Source organism: Palaemon carinicauda, chromosome 36 (genome assembly GCF_036898095.1).
Source record: "Palaemon carinicauda isolate YSFRI2023 chromosome 36, ASM3689809v2, whole genome shotgun sequence".
NCBI lineage: Eukaryota > Metazoa > Arthropoda > Malacostraca > Decapoda > Palaemonidae > Palaemon > Palaemon carinicauda.
In genome coordinates this window covers 52,194,650-52,212,149 of record NC_090760.1, presented here as the reverse complement: position 1 = coordinate 52,212,149, position 17,500 = coordinate 52,194,650, and positions in this window count along the sequence as shown.

Here is a 17,500-nt window from a genome sequence, read left to right as displayed (position 1 = left end):
AGCGGTGGCTTGCTAGTGTCGTTGCATAGGAAGACGGGTGTTGCAAAGTGCAAGTCTGTCGGTATGTGATGCTTTGCTGGGGCCTTATAAGTCTAGCGGCATGGAGCATATTTTTCCACGGCGTGACGTTTGCGCTGACGATCGTCGGAGGAGGTTGTAGAAGAAAAAAATTCAGTAGGGATGACTAACGGGTTGCCATACACCATCTAAGCTGCCGAGACGTCCAGGGCCTCTTTAGGAGTGGTCCTTAGTCCCAGGAGGACCCAGGGAAGCTGAATAAACCAGTTGGAGTCCTTGCAGTGGGATATCAAAGCTGCTTTGAGGGTGCGATGATAATGTTCAATCATTTCATTGGCCGTGGGGTTATAGACAGTTGTCTGATGTAGGGTGATGCCCAGAAGACTAGCTAATGATTTCCATACTTGACAGGTGAAAGTGGTACCCCTGTAAGAAGTAATATACTCAGGGATACCAAATCTTGTTATCCATCCTGAGAGTAAGGCAGATGTACATGAGGCCGATGTTGCAGTTTCCATGAGAATGGCTTCAGGCCAACGAGTGGAGCTGTCGATTACGGTAAACAGGTAACGATGTCCTTTTGACGTGGGTAGGGGGCCTACAACGTCGACGTGATTGTGGGCGAAACAACGCTGAGCTTGACGAAAGGTGCCCACTCCTGAATCCGTGTGTCGATGTACTTTGGAAGTTTGGCAAGAAGTACAGGCGCGGACCCAATCCTTAGCATCCTTACTAATGCCTTCCCTAATGAACTTCGTCTTCAGCAGCTGTGCAGTAGAACGGCGTTAGGGATGTGAAAGGTCGTTAATGAAATCAAACTCCTGTCGGTGCATGGGAGTAGGAATCCAGAGTTGCAGTCTACCAGTACTGACTTCACAGAGGAGGATGGTGTTGAAGTCGTCGAGGGGGACATCTTCCAAATGGAGGAATGTGCAGGATGTCCTACATGCTTGATACTCTGGATCCTATCGTTGGGCTTCAGCCAAGGCATTGTAATCCAATCCTAGTTGAACGGCGGCCAACGTGTTTCTTGAAAGGGCATCGGCAACCAGATTCATGTTCGCAAGGAGGTGTTGAAGGGTGAAATTGTATTCAGCCATGGCGGAGATATGTCGGCGTTGACGGCGGACCAGGTGTTAGACTGTCGAGTGAGGGCATGCGCCAAAGGCATGTGGTCTGTGCTAATGACGAAGGGCGTGCCTTCTAAGAAATGGAGAAAGTAACCGGCAGCCAAGTACACTGCCAGCAATTCGCGATCGAAGGTAGAATAACCCGGTTCTGCCTTGGACAGTTTTCTGCTGAAGAAGGCCTATGGGCAAGGCGATATGTTGACCACCTGTTCGAGTACTGCACCAATAGCGACATCACTGACATAGGTGGAGAGAAGGAGAGGGGCATGTGGGACGGGAAAAGTGAGAGCAGCAGCTGTTGATAGGGCATTCTTTGCATTGCAGAAGGCCGCTTCTTGAAGGGGACCCGAACTCAGGTCTTTTGCTTGCCCATGAGGAGGGCGTAGAGGGGAGCAAGAGTGGCGGCATGGCTGGCAGAAAACGGTGATAATAGTTAATCATGCCCAAGAATTCCTGCAGTACTTTGACGGTCGAGGGCATGGGGAAGTTCTAAACGGCTGCCATATTCTTATGGAGGTGATGGACTCCTTCAGGATTGATGCAGTGCCATAAGAACGACACTTCGTTGGCCCCAAAGGTACACTTGTCGTACCGGACTACAAGGCCGTTTTGTTGTAGGCTGTTGAGCATGATGCGCAGGTGATAGAGGTTTTTTTTCTTTTGAGGAAAAGAACACATGTATATCGTCCAAGTAACGTACACAGAAGAGGAGGTCCCCTTAGATGGCTTCCATGAGACGTTGAAAAAGTGGCCTCAGCATTATGAAGGCCAAAATAGGAGTAATTGAAGTTATATGTACCAAAGGGAGTGGTGATGGCAGTCTTTGGGATGTCTTCTGGGTTGATAGGCACCTGATAGTACCCCTTCAGGAGGTCAAGCAATGAGAAAACCTTCGGTTTGTACAAGTAGAAGGTCCCGTTGGCGATTTTTGGGAGGAGGTAGTGATCCAGTTCTGTTTGCATGTTCAGGCGCCTGTAATCCCCACACGAACGGAGGGAGACGTCTTTCTTCAGGACGATGTTTAAAGGTGACGATGGGCTGGAGGTCTTTTGGCAAAGGTCCATTTTTTCCATTCCGGCGAGCGTCTTTTTGGCCGCTGCCAATTGATCTGGTGCCAGACGTCTGAATTTGTCGAAGACTGGAGGTCCCGTCATCTTAATATGGTGATAGATAACGGGTTTGGCAGGAGCCGTGGGCGTATGGTGAAGTTCTGGACGAAAAATTTCCGGGTATGACCTGTGGAAGTGGGAGTAGGCATCCGTGGGTGCGTTGATGTGGAGAGCGAGGTTGGAGGGGGCGAGTTGTAGAGGCGTCGACAAGTACGAGTCTGCGTTGACCAATCGTCGGTGTGTGACATTGACCAGAAGGTGGAAATGAGAGAGGAAATCCGTACCGAGGATTGGCAATGTGACGTCAGCAACGAGAAACTTCCAATTGAATTTGCCGTTTCCAAATGATAATGTGAGGTTTTTGTAACTATAAGTGGGTATCGCAGATCTGTTGTCAGCTACCAGGTGGACGTCAGCAGACTTACACAGACTACATCATGTCCTGAAGAGTTTCCTTGGCAAAAGAGATCGACAAGCATCCGTGTCTACCTGCATCATGTAAAAAGAAAAGATTAGAAACACGGGAGGCCAGTGCCACAAGCGATGGCCTACTTACACGTTTTTTGGCCACTGACAATCTTTGGCAAATTTCTTCGCAGCAGCCCCGAATCTGGAGTGGTAGTAGCAAAACTGCGGCCGATAGGTGGCAGTAAGTGGCTGTAGGAGTCGTTGGGTGGGGCGTGAGCGAGTGGTGGGTGATGGGTGATGGGTGGCTTTTTCGCTGCTCCGGCACATCACGGGGTAGGCGTGTGTGTCCTATGACATTCACGTCACCTTCGGTTGACGTTGAATAGGTGTCCTCTTCGTCAGGAGTGTAGGCATTGATGGATGTCTTGAAGGTTGTGAAGTGGCTGTCCATATGAGTGTAGGCTTCGGTCATCAAGTCCTTTATTGGTAAACTATCGACATCGGGCATGGCAGCACGTACAGGTTCGTGTAAAAGGCGTACCCAAAGGGCACGAAGTAGGTTCACCTTTCAAGGAGAGTGTCTTTGGCAGGTTGCAGGTAAGCGATACTGGTCAAGCGAAGCCCTTTGGTCCACCGATGGTTGTTGAGAGAGCTGAAAAAGCTTTGCTATACGAGAGGCTGGCGAAGGCAAGTACTGCTGCAAAAGGTATGTTTTGAGGGCGTCATACGCTATTGGGGTGTCTCCTTGTCCACAAAGCCAGTCGGAGATTTCCGGGAAGGTGACGTCTGGTGTCGCCGCGAGAAGATTATCTGCTTTGGTGGTTGAGCGAGTCACGCCCTTGATGCGGAACTGGACTTCAGAGCGCTGAAACCAAGCAAACGCCTCTCCGCTGGCGAGCGACGAAAGTTTTCATGGGGTGGCCATAGTAACAGTGAGAGGGGGGGGAGGAGCAAGTCGACTTCCGGGGTCACCAATGTAACAAGCCAAGAATAGGTTGCGACTCAAAAGTGGGATGAAGGCAACTGAGAACTTTATTATAGACACATTGGGTATATATACACATTAGTCCCAGCATAAAGGTCACAAAATACAAACATACTATTTCTTGTCCATCTGGCAACCGGTTCTGTTAACAGTTAACAATAAAATAGGTAGACATGTTAATATAAGATGCTGTCAGTGCGAGGGGAGAGTGAAGATATAAAGGATAATATATACAAAAAAGAGAAATGTGGTTACTATGTATGATTGTGTGACACACGAGTGGTACATTACCTTGCGCATGAATATAAACCAATGAGATATTTTGGGGCTGAAGAACAAATGGAGCAACTGGTTAGTAGCCTATAAATACAGTCAGGTTGCCCAACTAGAAAAACAAATAGGTCTCTTTTACCCTCTGTTTCATATACTGAAAATGTAAATGGTCAACACATGAAATATAATGAGTATTACAAAGTATTTTGCTTAATTCAATATTTATAAAATAAATGAATACATTGTATGAATTATTCTTTAACAATAAAGTGATTTGTAAAATTCATTGTAAGAATATGTAGAACTATAACTAATAATCTGGCAATATTTTTCTTTTTTTAACAAACCTTTTTAAACCGAATCATATGTACCTGTTTTGATTATATAATTTTAAATAATTTTTAGCTGAATAAAGAGAAACTGTTCAATTAAACAGTTTCAGAATTCATGTTTTCTGACTAATTTTCTCCTCAGATAAAAATTGATAGAATTTTTATTTCTGCTGAACTTTTGTCAAGGTTCTTTCCATCTCAAAAAATAGGGTTTCTTGAAGTGTGGGCTAATAGGAAAATAATTTGTCCGCTATCTGCATAAGTTGTTTGTCCCTTTTTCAAAAGCAGATTAACTGTCTTTTAAAAGAAAAAATCAAGAATTTTTTTAATCAAACTCATTACATATCTAATAATGTATAAAGATAATGTACAAGAAAAAATCCTAAATATAGAAAATGTAATATAGTTAACCTCAGATTGATGATCAAGTTATACATTTTTCTCTTCCTGTATAAAAAGAAAAAATCATAATTCTCTTTTGCTCTTCTTACCAATTTGCAGTTGAAATCCTCTTGATATTTGTTTTGAAACTCAGAATTAAACACATTGATTGACAACCCACCAGCATCATTAGCCACAATATTTGGCTCATAACCATCATTGATGTCATCCTGTCACAGTCTCATCGACAGTATTACCCCAAACTTCATTATCATTATCATCATCATTTTCGTATTCAGCAGCAACATTATGATATTCATTAATTTTATAAAGATTGTCAATATATTCTCTATCCTTTGGTTGCCATGCCTTTATCCTACCTAAATCATTGGCTTAATTGTTCAGGTAATTATCACTACCATAATTATTTCAATTAATACTAGGCTATTAAAACTACGGTAAGGACTATAACAGTCATTAACAGAATTTAGTTTGCTCATTAAACATCATCTTCTTCATCCCAGACACAGAGCATCACAAATACAGTGAGGAATTTGACATGAAAGTTGTCAAAAAAAAAAAAAAAAAAAAAAAAATCTCCAGCCAATAATCTTTCATAATCCTTATCGATGGGAGTCGACGTAATATACTGCCTAACTTATCCCTAAGTATATAAGATCCTTTTTCATCTTAAACTTTAAGGCAAGAAATGTTTGAGGGGCTTACTGATAGATTATATGTACTACACACAAACACACATACACACGCGCGCATATATATATATATATATATATATATATATATATATATATATATATATATATATATATATATATATATATATATATATATATATATATATATATATATATAAATGTTCAAAGCTTTCAATCTTAAGGAGTCGTTGAATAATTTTCATGAAATATTTTTTATGTATTCATGGCACGAACATCTTGTAAAAGTAGTCTTTGGAGAAATAGTTTCGCAATTTGAGAAAACTTGTCATGGAAACCAGTTCAACTGTAATCTACTTTTAGTTGATTATCATCATTAATCATGTAACCGTAATGTCTCGATTACTCTAGTTTATTTACTTATTTATTATTTTTTTCCTAATTTGAATTACTTAGCTAGTCATCTTTCAACAAGAATGGAGAGATTTAGAAGGTTACGTGAATTACACGAATAGTTTTTGTAGAATCTCTTTTTATCTTCTATAGATCTATAATCTGGCATTGTTTCTTCTGGATATTTGGGATTTTTATATTTTAGTGTATCTAATGATAATAGCCCTGATATCTTCCGTTATTGATATAACATATCTTCAACTAAAAGATAACTCCCTATGGATTTTGAAGCAGTGTAAGAAAATAAATTTTGCATAATAGAATAAGACTAATGAATAGAACAAAACGTAAAATACAATGACTGAAGATTTAATCAATGTCAATTGGTAATCAGCCTCACATGTTCTGAATCCTTTAGCCTCATTAAAGACTAGCGCTGAATAATTTCCATGGTCGAAATATTCAGAATTGAATCAAAATCATAAAACTAGAAAATCATCATGATTGTTGTGCAGATTTAGCAATATTCTTTACGTAAAAAATAAAGTCAATGATTCACTTGATCGTGAATGCGTTGCAGAATAAAAAAGATATATAACTCAATTATTCCTCGTCTATGGAGCGAAAAGGGGCCTCGAGAAGATTTTAATGTCGTTACTTGGTTCAATGCCTTCCTATTTGTGCTAAGGTCAGTTCTACTAACAATTGTCTTATTCTTTTTGCTATAACAATTACATAAGCAAACACCTCCTACTCATATTTTAGTTTATATTTGACATATTCCATACAAGGAAATGTTAAACAATCTCAAAATGGAAGCAGGAGTAACTTTACTTTGCTCCCCCTCTCTCTCTCTCTCTCACTTTCTTGAGTTCTGTCTTTGTTTACATATCTTTATATTTTCTGTTTTATTTATTGAGAATTCATCATGCAATAGTCATATTCAATATGTATTATTTTTAATGCAATGTTTCTTCATATCATTAACAGATATAATACAATCATAGAAATATTCTAAACCCTATTCAATATGTACCAATACATACAGTATACCTCCTTATTCGAAACCTTCAAAGTGTTGTTTCGATGGAATATTTGTCAAGCCTCAGCATAATTCAATTTTTGTAAAATCGAAACTTCATAGATTATATAAAAGTTTTCTGAATTTTCTGCCAAGGGAAATGCTATTCCCCTGTTAATTATATTCCCAAAGAAAGCATATATGGTAACGTGATCCAAGCTTTCAACAAACGGTCAATAACTACATATAATAACTAGTTCATTATCATTCAGTCAACCCTAAACCATATTCGTGAATCATGGAACAATATGTCATCCTAAACAATACCTGTCATTCCATGAAAGACTGTTGAAGAGTAAACGGCCCCTTTCAATGAAGTTCTGCAACCCAATGAAACCAACCAAGTACCTGAAGTGAACGATCCTCTTTTTAAAGGTAAACATAAAAAAACCTCAACCCATACGCCACTGCTCCTCATCACGTTCTTTCATAATCAGATATACTCTAATTATTATTCGCCACTCCCAGTTGGAGTAACCTATCCCATTCTAGGTATAGCGCCTGCATTTTAGGTGGCATTGCTACTGAAAAAAACCATTATTTGGAAATATATGAACTTAAAATCTTGTAATGATTGATTGACAAACTTTAGCATTGTAATTTTTTTGGATAAAAGGCTTACTTAATTGGGTGGAGTTTCCTCCCTCCTGAGGTAACTATCAAGGTAAAGTCCTATCTGACACCTAACTGCTACAGATTCTGGGTGGGAAACCTTTTCAGTGCACTGAATACCAGACTGTCACGGGATAATAATGAAGTCAACACATCCATGTTTCTGTCACCATAATTAGACTAGAGAATTAGCTAATAATTATTGAGTATATATAACAGTGTATAATGCTATATGTTTGTTGCGTTGATTGGTGTAAACATGAAATTAAGGAGGAAAAAGATGTAGTTCTCGGCAATTTCCCTCCAAAATCGAGGGGTTATTAAAAAAGTGGGCAAGGTTACGTTTATGTGAACCATCAATAGAGGTGGACCGAAGGCATATGGAAAAAGTTTGTATTAGGAGCTGTTGCGAATATTGCAACTTCCTAAACGAAAAAGACTCAAGGCTGGAGCGATAATAATGATAACACCATTCCATTATTATTATTATTATTATTATTATTATTATTATTATTATTATTATTATTATTATTATTATTATTATTATATACAACCCTGTTTGGAAAAAACAATAACATACAGTAGATCACTATAAATGTGAAAACTATCGTGTTGTGCTGGCGTTACAAACTTCAGTCTTCAAGATACAAAGTCACCCACGTTTCTACTACACTGGCGTCGGGAAGGAAACACGTGGTATGAATTAATTAGAGATTTCTATGTTGGAGAACTAAGCATTTTCTAAGAAATTATACGTCATAATTAGCATATAGAGTGTAAGAGAATACATTGCAATGCAAAGAAAAATTATCAGTTCCTATCGCAACTTTTAATACGTTAAATTCTTTCTTTACATTTGATAATGTAGAAATGCCCTGTTGCGAGGGATGGAACTACACCTCGCTAGATATTTCTTGTGTATTGCAAAGATTTTGAGGAGGAATATTGTTTTCGTTTTGTGTATTTGTTTATTGTTCGGCCAGAAGATTGCTTGAAGGTCTAATTAGGAAGATAGTCTGCTTGCTTTGAAATCTTGCATGAATGAAAAGAATTGGTGATGAGGGGCCTCGATTTATTTTATTTGACTTATTTCAAAAAAACTTTCTTTTTTTTTTTTGCAATGTTGGAAAAAAATGTATATAAGATACTTCAATGAATTTAGAATTGAACGATGAAAAGGAGCAAACCGGAACCTCATTCTCAAATTATAAAGAAATATATAGGAAGAATCAGCAATTTTTCAGAAGATTTCGCAGTGTTTTAGAGGAAAAATAGGCTATTTATTAGAAGAAAAATTCGCAATTTACTAGAAAATTCGAAAAGTTTGCTGAGGGATTCAACTTTAACTCATGATTATATACATTTGCAAAGAATACTTGAATTAGCAGCCTTTTCTCCCACTTTATCTTAAGTTTTTCATGTTTTATGGACAAAATGTATTAAAGTTGGAATCACACTATTTTTTTCTTTTCTTTTCTTTTTTTTTTTCTCTCTCTCTCTATCTCTCTCTCTCTCTCTCTCTCTCTCTCTCTCTCTCTCTCTCTCTCTCTCTCTCTCTCTCTCTCTCTCTCTCTCTCTCTCTCTCTCAGTAGGAAGCCATATCTGCCGAAAATGGAAATTCTCTAGCTTGTTGCACGAGATTTCAGCTTTCTGATAGGACGGGAAACAGCGAGCATTTCTTGCACTAAGATTCCTTCTATGCCAATGTTAATGACATTGAAAGCTGAATTTCATTACTCTCTAAACTTAATTAAAAAAGCACTGTCCCCTGAACCCTTGATGACCTTAATTCATTAAATGTCCATCCATAATGTTTACAGCCCATCCAGAAGGCTAAGACCACTGCCAGATCTATGCTCATACTACACACTTGTCTGCAAAGATAAAATTTCTTTCCTTCGTAAAGTGATTAGTTACTGAAAAGAATGTTACTGAAAATAATGGTAAAATATCTACAAGGAGACATAATAGCATTCGGAGAAATATCATGTACAACTTTTTAGTAGAACTTCATTTTAGACAGATCTTACCAAACCAACGTTATGACCTAAATAAGTGATAGGGATTTACTTTATATTTAGAACTTAGGAGGAAGATAACCAGTCCCAAAACAGTCTTTGTAGCTTCTTCCCTTACTCCTCCTATATTCTGTTCTCGTCCTTTCTCAAGCTATTAAATTCCTTGCCGTACACTCCCGGTGCTAACCTGTATTTATTAATAACAATTTCTTTCGCTGTATCCTAATCCTCAAATTCCTCCTGTGACATATACAGAGAAAGCGACTTATTATGCAAGACTGACTGTAACTAAGAAGTCAACATGTTTTTTGGACAACCACCTACTCTGTTCATTATCTTATAAGAAGACATAAAATATTTCGTTACTTCCTCATCATAAAAATTTGGCGCTAATCTCATAACTGCAAATATACCTATAAAATGAATTATAGTTTTCAATGAGGAGTTACTACCTCCTCTTGTGCTTGACGCATCCAGTACTCCCTAACAGTAACTAACTTTTATATGAACTTTATTAAGAACTTCTCTCTCTCTCTCTCTCTCTCTCTCTCTCTCTCTCTCTCTCTCTCCAACACCCTCGTGAAGGCCAAGGCCTCTTATACACATAAGGTAACCTAACCCGATCAATTGTTTCATCATTTAACTCATTCTGCTTCTTCTTTTATTCTTTTATTAGTTGGTAACGGTGTCAGAAACAGTGACCTAACGTTTGTTGAAAGATTGTTAAGTCATTATCTGTGAGTGTATGCCTTCCCGGTTTCATCTAATTATGTACTGTATTTCTTGGAGGATATGACTTTACTTAATCTTTATGTATTCATTGATTTGATTTGCTTTATTTACATCGTTTATTATTATGCATATTACTCCTAATCATTACGCATAAGCAAATTACAGTGCTGAATGCTAATCATAGCTCTTAGTAAAATTACTTGAGCTATGCACTAAATTTCATGATTAACCAATCCATTGATCATGATTAAAGTTATTGAAAATGGAGGAAATTGAAAGAAAACTAATCATATAATAAAAAATTATCATCCTCATTGTTAGAGACCTATCAATTTATCGTACGCTTTATCACAATTTCAATAATTATCGCTTATCCTAAAAATATTGCTAATTGTACAAGTGTCAAAAATTCTTGTTAAAACGATCACTATCACACACATTGGAATACTGCAATTGCGTCTGATGTCTCAATTAGCTTTTCTCGGGGGCATGCTATATTTAGTTAAGTATCCGTTTCATTTTCTTTTCTTTTTTTATTCAGATAAGTGCAGTAATTATCCAAATTAGACTTCACAGCAAAAATTTGGCAATTTGAATGTGACTTCAAATAGATATATCCAAAATAGGATCCAAATCCAATGCCTTTGATAGGCTTTTTTTTTTCTTTTTACGAAAATTAATCAATGCTGGTTCTAAAATGAACAAGGTAGTTTCTAGAAAGATACCCATTACTTGTAAATAAAGAGAAAAAAAAGTGAGTTCAGGGAGACATGAGAAAAGATCTTTTACAAATTTGTTCTGGAAAATAACTGGATTACCTTTGTAATAAAATGACGTAAGAATGTCTGTATCTACGGCACTTTAATTAGATTCTGTTTGATATCAAAGCACATTTTCAATACCATCATAGTGTACTATGAAGCGTATTTTGTTTTTACATTTTATACTGCATACAGTATATGATTTGGTATAAATATTTATTGGAAATGATGTTGTCAATATATAAGTGTTGCGAGATTCAAAATTAGTATTTTTGTTTTTTTATTTCTAATGAATTAAAATTTTCAAAGGTAAAGGTAACTGACATAAATTTTTGGAAGTGGAATAGAAAAAGTGGTCGAACCCCCCAAAAAAGTCATTAACTTCGACCACTCCCCTGTGAGGTTTTATTCAGGCTTAGGATTTTTTTTTTCTTTATGATGTAAATAAGTAAGAAACAGGCAAAACGGTGAAGGCAGTTGTTCTGTGCCAAAAAGCATTGTAACTAGTTCAGGTCATCTTTATATCTAGAAATTTTAAAGTATTCTTTATGTTTTCTTAAATAAGATATTTTAGGAGAATAGGAATAGGCAAATGTTTTTTTTTTTTTTTTTTTTTTTTTTTTTAAATTAAGAGACATATCGATTTTTTTCGGATGTGGAATTATTTCTAAAGCAACAATATGAAATATAAAACTTGGTATAACACTAGATGTGGCTCTCGCAAATTTCTGGAAAAGAGCTCGTAAATTTCTAAGAGAGAGAGAGAGAGAGAGAGAGAGAGAGAGAGAGAGAGAGAGAGAGAGAGAGAGAGAGAACTTGAAAGAATGGTTATATCATATTTTGATAAAAAGTCTAAAACGGTACCTATTCAATTGAGATCGTTTCACAAGAAAGGACTAGGATAACACTCCTTTAAAATCTCTCTCTCTCTCCTCTCTCTCTCTCTCTCTCTCTCTCTCTCTCTCTCTCTCTCTCTCTCTCTCTCTCTCTTATTAGAGACTCTGGTAACTGTGAGAACTTTTTTTGTCACAGAAGCTAAAATGTAATCATCATTAAAAAGAAAACTCTCATTAGTTCAGAGCCCAAATGTTACTTAGTATGTTAGGAAAGGTGCACGGTACTATTATTCGTGAAAATGTACTAATACCTACAGGCACGTGGGGATATATTTTATGTGTCAGGCTAGCAGCATATCCGAAATATTTAAATAGAACAGCCGTCTTGGAAAGTAGAGTTGAGAGAAAAAAAATCTATTACCGTGCTTAATTTATCAGGTCAATTGCCTTTGATCTCAATCAATACGGATATAGTTTAAACTGAACATTGATATGATAATCATGTCAATATAACAAATTGAGGAAAATATATGTTATCCGTTCTACGATAGATGATGTCCTTGTACTCTTTACACCCTAGAGACCCTTCCATACTGTTACCTTGAAAGATGATATGTATCAAATGTCAGGATCTCGTCAAATACGAACAGTGCCTCTTTATTCCAGTGTGACATTAACAGAAAAGATTCTGTACTCTTTTCGACCTGATTACATGTAATTGAGATTTTTTAGTCTATTGTTTTTTCTCTAAGGGAACAATATCTGTGTGTCTAAAAGCAGCGTTATTTTTCCTGTATTAAAGCTGGAATTACACTATATTTTTTTTCTTTTTTTTTTCAGCCGTAAGCCATTTTTTCCCCAATTGGAAATTCTCTAGCTCTTTGCACGAGATTTCGGCTTTGTGACAGGACGGAAATCAGCGAGCATTTCTTGCACTAAGATTCCTTCTATGCCAATGTTAATGACATTGATAGCTGAATTAAATTACCCTCTAAACTTGAGTAAAAATAGCACTGCCCCGTGAACCATTAATGATCTTAATTCATTAAATGTGCATCCATAACATTTACAGCCCATCCAGAAGGCTAAGATCACTGTCAGATCTATGCTCATAGTACACACTTGTCTGCAAAGATAAAATATCTTTCCTTCGTAAAGTGATCAGTTTTGGAACAACTTACTATTGAAAACAATGGTAAAAAATCAAAGGGGATACATAAAAACATTAGGAGAAATATCTTTTACAACTTTTTAGTAGGTCTTCATTTTAGACAGATCTTACCAAACCAACGTTATGACCTAAATAAGTGATAGGGATTTACTTTATATTTAGAACTTAGGAGGAAGTTAAGCAGTCCCAAAACAATCTTTGTAGCTTCTTCCCTTACTCCTCCTATATTCTGTTCTCGTCCTTTCTCAAGCTTTTGATTTCCTTGCCGTACACTCCCGGTGCTAACCCGTATTTACTAAGAACCATTTCTTTCGCTGTATCCTAATCCTGAAATTCCTCCTCTGACATATACAGAGAAAGCGACTTATTATGCAATATTGACTATAACTTAGAATTCCACATGTTTTTTGAACAACCTACTCTGTTCATTATTTTCTCAAAAGACATAAAATATTTCGTTACTTCTTCATCATCAAAATTTGGCGCTAATTTTGTAACTGCATATATACCTATAAAATTAATTATAGTTTTCTCTCTCTCTCTCTCTCTCTCTCTCTCTCTCTCTCTCTCGTGAAGGCCAAGGCCTCTTACGCACAGAAGGTAACCTAACCTGATCAACTGTTTCGTCATTTGAATCATTCTGCGTCTTCTTTTATTAGTTGGTAACGGTATCAGAAACAGTGACCTAAGGTTTGTTGAAATATTGTCAAGTTATTATCAGTGAGTGTATGCCTTCCCGGATTCATCTAGTTATGTACTGTATTTGTTGGAGGATATGACTTTACTGAATCTTTGTATATTCATTCATTGATTGGATTTATTTACATCGCTTATTATTATGCATAGTATTCTTAATCCTTACGCATAAGTAAATTGCAGTGCTGGATGCTAATCGTAGTAAAAGTGATTGAGCTAAGCACTGAATTTCATAATCAGGTAATCCATTAATCATGATGAAAGTTATTGAAAATGGGGGAAATTTAAAGAAAACTAATTATATGATAAAAAATCATTCAAGAGTGTTCCAAAGTAGCTTTTATTCATTATCATCCTCATTGTTAGAGACCTATCAATTTATCATACGCTTTATCACAATTTCAATAATTATCACTTATCCTAAAAATATTGCTAATTGTACAATTGTCAATTTTTTTTTTTTAAATGATCTCTATCACAAACATTGGAATACTGCAATTACGTCTGATGTTTCAATTAACTTCTCTTGGGGGCATGCTATATTTAGTTAAGTATCCGTTTCATTTTCTTTTCTTTTTTATTCAGATAAGTGCAATAATTATCCAAATTAGACTTCACAGCAAAAATTTGGCAATTTGAACGTAGCTTCAAATAGATATATCCAAAATAGGATCCAAATCAAATGCCTTAGATACGTTTTTTTTTTTTTTTTTCTTTTTACGAAAATTAATCAATGATGGTTCTAAAATGAACAAGGTCGTTTCTAGAAAGATACCCATTACTTATAAATACAGAGAAGAAAAGTGAGTTCAAGGAGACATGAGAGAAGATCTTTTACAAATTTGTTCTGGAAAATAACTGGATTACCTTTGTAATAAAATGACGTAAGAATATCTGTATCTACGGCACTTTAATTAGATTTTGTTTGATATTAAAGCACATCTTCAATACCATCATAGTGTACTATGAAGCGTATTTTGTTTTTACATTTTATACTGCATACAGTATATGATTTGGTATAAATATTTATTGAAAATGATGTTGTCAATATATAAGTGTTGCGAGATTCAAAATTAGTATTTTTTTTATTTCTAATGAATTAAAATTTTAAAGGGTAAAGGTAACCGACATATATTTTTAGAGGTGGAATAGAAAAAGTGGTCGAACCCCCCAAAAAAGTCATTAACTTTGACCACTCCCCTGTGAAGTTTTATTAAGGCTTAGGATTTTTTTATGATGTAAATAAGTAAGAAACAGGCAAAACGGTGAAGGCAGTTGTTCTGTGCCAAAAAGGCAAGTAACTAGTTTTAGTTCATCTTTATATCTAGAAATTTTAAAGTATTCTTTATGTTTTCTTAAATAAAATATTTTAGGAGAATAGGAATAGGCAAATGTTTTTTTTTTTTTTTTTAAATTAAGAGATACATAAATTTTTTTTGGATGTGGAATTATTTCTAAAGCAACAATATGAAATATAAAACTTGGTATAACACTAGATGTGGCTCTCGCAAATTTCTGGAAAAGAGCTCGTAAATTTCTAAGAGAGAGAGAGAGAGAGAGAGAGAGAGAGAGAGAGAGAGAGAGAGAGAGAGAGAGAGAGAGAGAGAGAGAGAACTTGAAAGAATGGTTATATCATATTTTGAAAAAAAATCTAAAACGGTACCTATTCAATTGAGATCGTTTCACAAGAAAGGACTAGGATAACACTCCTTTAAAATCTCTCTCTCTCTCTCTCTCTCTCTCTCTCTCTCTCTCTCTCTCTTATTAGAGACTGGTAACTGTGAGAACTTTTTTTGTCACAGAAGCTAAAATGTAATCATCATTAAAAAGAAAACTCTCAGTAGTTCAGAGCCCAAATGTTACTTAGTATGTTAGGAAAGGTGCACGGTACTATTATTCGTGAAAATGTACTAATACCTACAGGCACGTGGGGATATATTTTATGTGTCAGGCTAGCAGCATATCCGAAATATTTAAATAGAACAGCCGTCTTGGAAAGTAGAGTTGAGAGAAAAAAAATCTATTACCGTGCTTAATTTATCAGGTCAATTGCCTTTGATCTCAATCAATACGGATATAGTTTAAACTGAACATTGATATGATAATCATGTCAATATAACAAATTGAGGAAAATATATGTTATCCGTTCTACGATAGATGATGTCCTTGTACTCTTTACACCCTAGAGACCCTTCCATACTGTTACCTTGAAAGATGATATGTATCAAATGTCAGGATCTCGTCAAATACGAACAGTGCCTCTTTATTCCAGTGTGACATTAACAGAAAAGATTCTATACTCTTTTCGACCTGATTACATGTAATTGAGATTTTTTAGTCTATTGTTTTTTCTCTAAGGGAACAATATCTGTGTGTCTAAAAGCAGCGTTATTTTTCCTTATTTAATTCATACGTCTTCCATTGAGTTGTGCTGATGCCGCTAACATGGCCCTATATATATCATTATTGAACTCCAATATATTTTCCTTTCATTATATATTTTCTTATCTTTCAGTAATTTCTTTAGAAATATTTCAAGGGAATTTTCCATCGAAACATCATAAATTAATGTTAAAAAGCAATGAACGTATACTTTACAAAATGAATGCTATTTACAACATTCCAAACAAAGGCGACATAACTATAAAGGAATATAAAGGCCCTTATTTAAAATTCTAAGCGTACATTTTGTCAACAAAACACAGACACACACACAAACACACATACACACAAAATGCATTTTTATTCCCTAAGGCTCTTTTGCCTCTAGTAATCTCATTTATGATTCCCTTCCACTGTGATCAAATTGAGTTAGAGATTGTCAGGGAAGCAGACAAAGGACTCATCTTTTAATGTCATCTTTTGAAAAGGTATCCTCAAAAATCTTCATTTGGGTCCAACAGAAGAGACTGTTTTCAGAAAATGCCGATAAAAGAGGAATTTTAGTCAAGGGTTCAAAATTATAAATATTTCATTCCACTGATATTTCGAGAAACGGCAACATAAATTGTCTTTCATTGGTGTTACTAACGTACTGAGTTTTCTTCCATCCATGTATTAAATGTTCCAAAATCGGACATGATCAATAACGGTACTCACTGATATTATAAGTCAAGGAAATCAATAAGGACTTAAGTAGAGATGCATAGTCTAAGGCTGAAATCCTACATAGAGATATCACACCATTACCTAGGTTGTTGTTGTTATTATTATTATTATTATTATTATTATTACTATTATTATTATTATTATCATTATTACATACATATATCAAGGCCAATTCCTCAATTTTGGGCGGTAGCTGACATCAAAAAATTTAAAAAAGGGGACCTTTCCTCTCTACGTTCCTCCCAGCCTGACAAGGGACTCAACCGAGTTCGGCTGGTACTGCTAGGGTGCCACAGCCCACCCTCCTCCATTATCCAACACAGACGAAGCTTCATAACGCTGAAACCCCTACTGCTGCTACCTCCGCGGTCATCCAAGGCTACCGGAGATAGCAGCAGATCCTACCTGAACTGTGTCACAATCGCTAGCCATTCATTGCTATTTCTAGCACACTCTCTTGCCTCTCTCACATCTATCCTCATATCACCCAGAGGTTATCATCATCATCATCATCATCATCATCATCATCATCATCGTTTATTATTATTATTATTATTATTATTATTATTATTATTATTATTATTATTATTATGTAGTAGTAGTAGTAGTAGTAGAAGTGGTATATCCTTGGTCCTTTTCAGCATCATCTCTGCTTTTCATGTAGCCTGGTACTTCGGTGTTGGCAAAACTTTCCTCGAATTATTTACTTATTTAGTGTTTTGTTGTAAGTCATGATTAATTTAAAAATTCACCGTTATCTCATTTTCTTTACATTTCAAAAC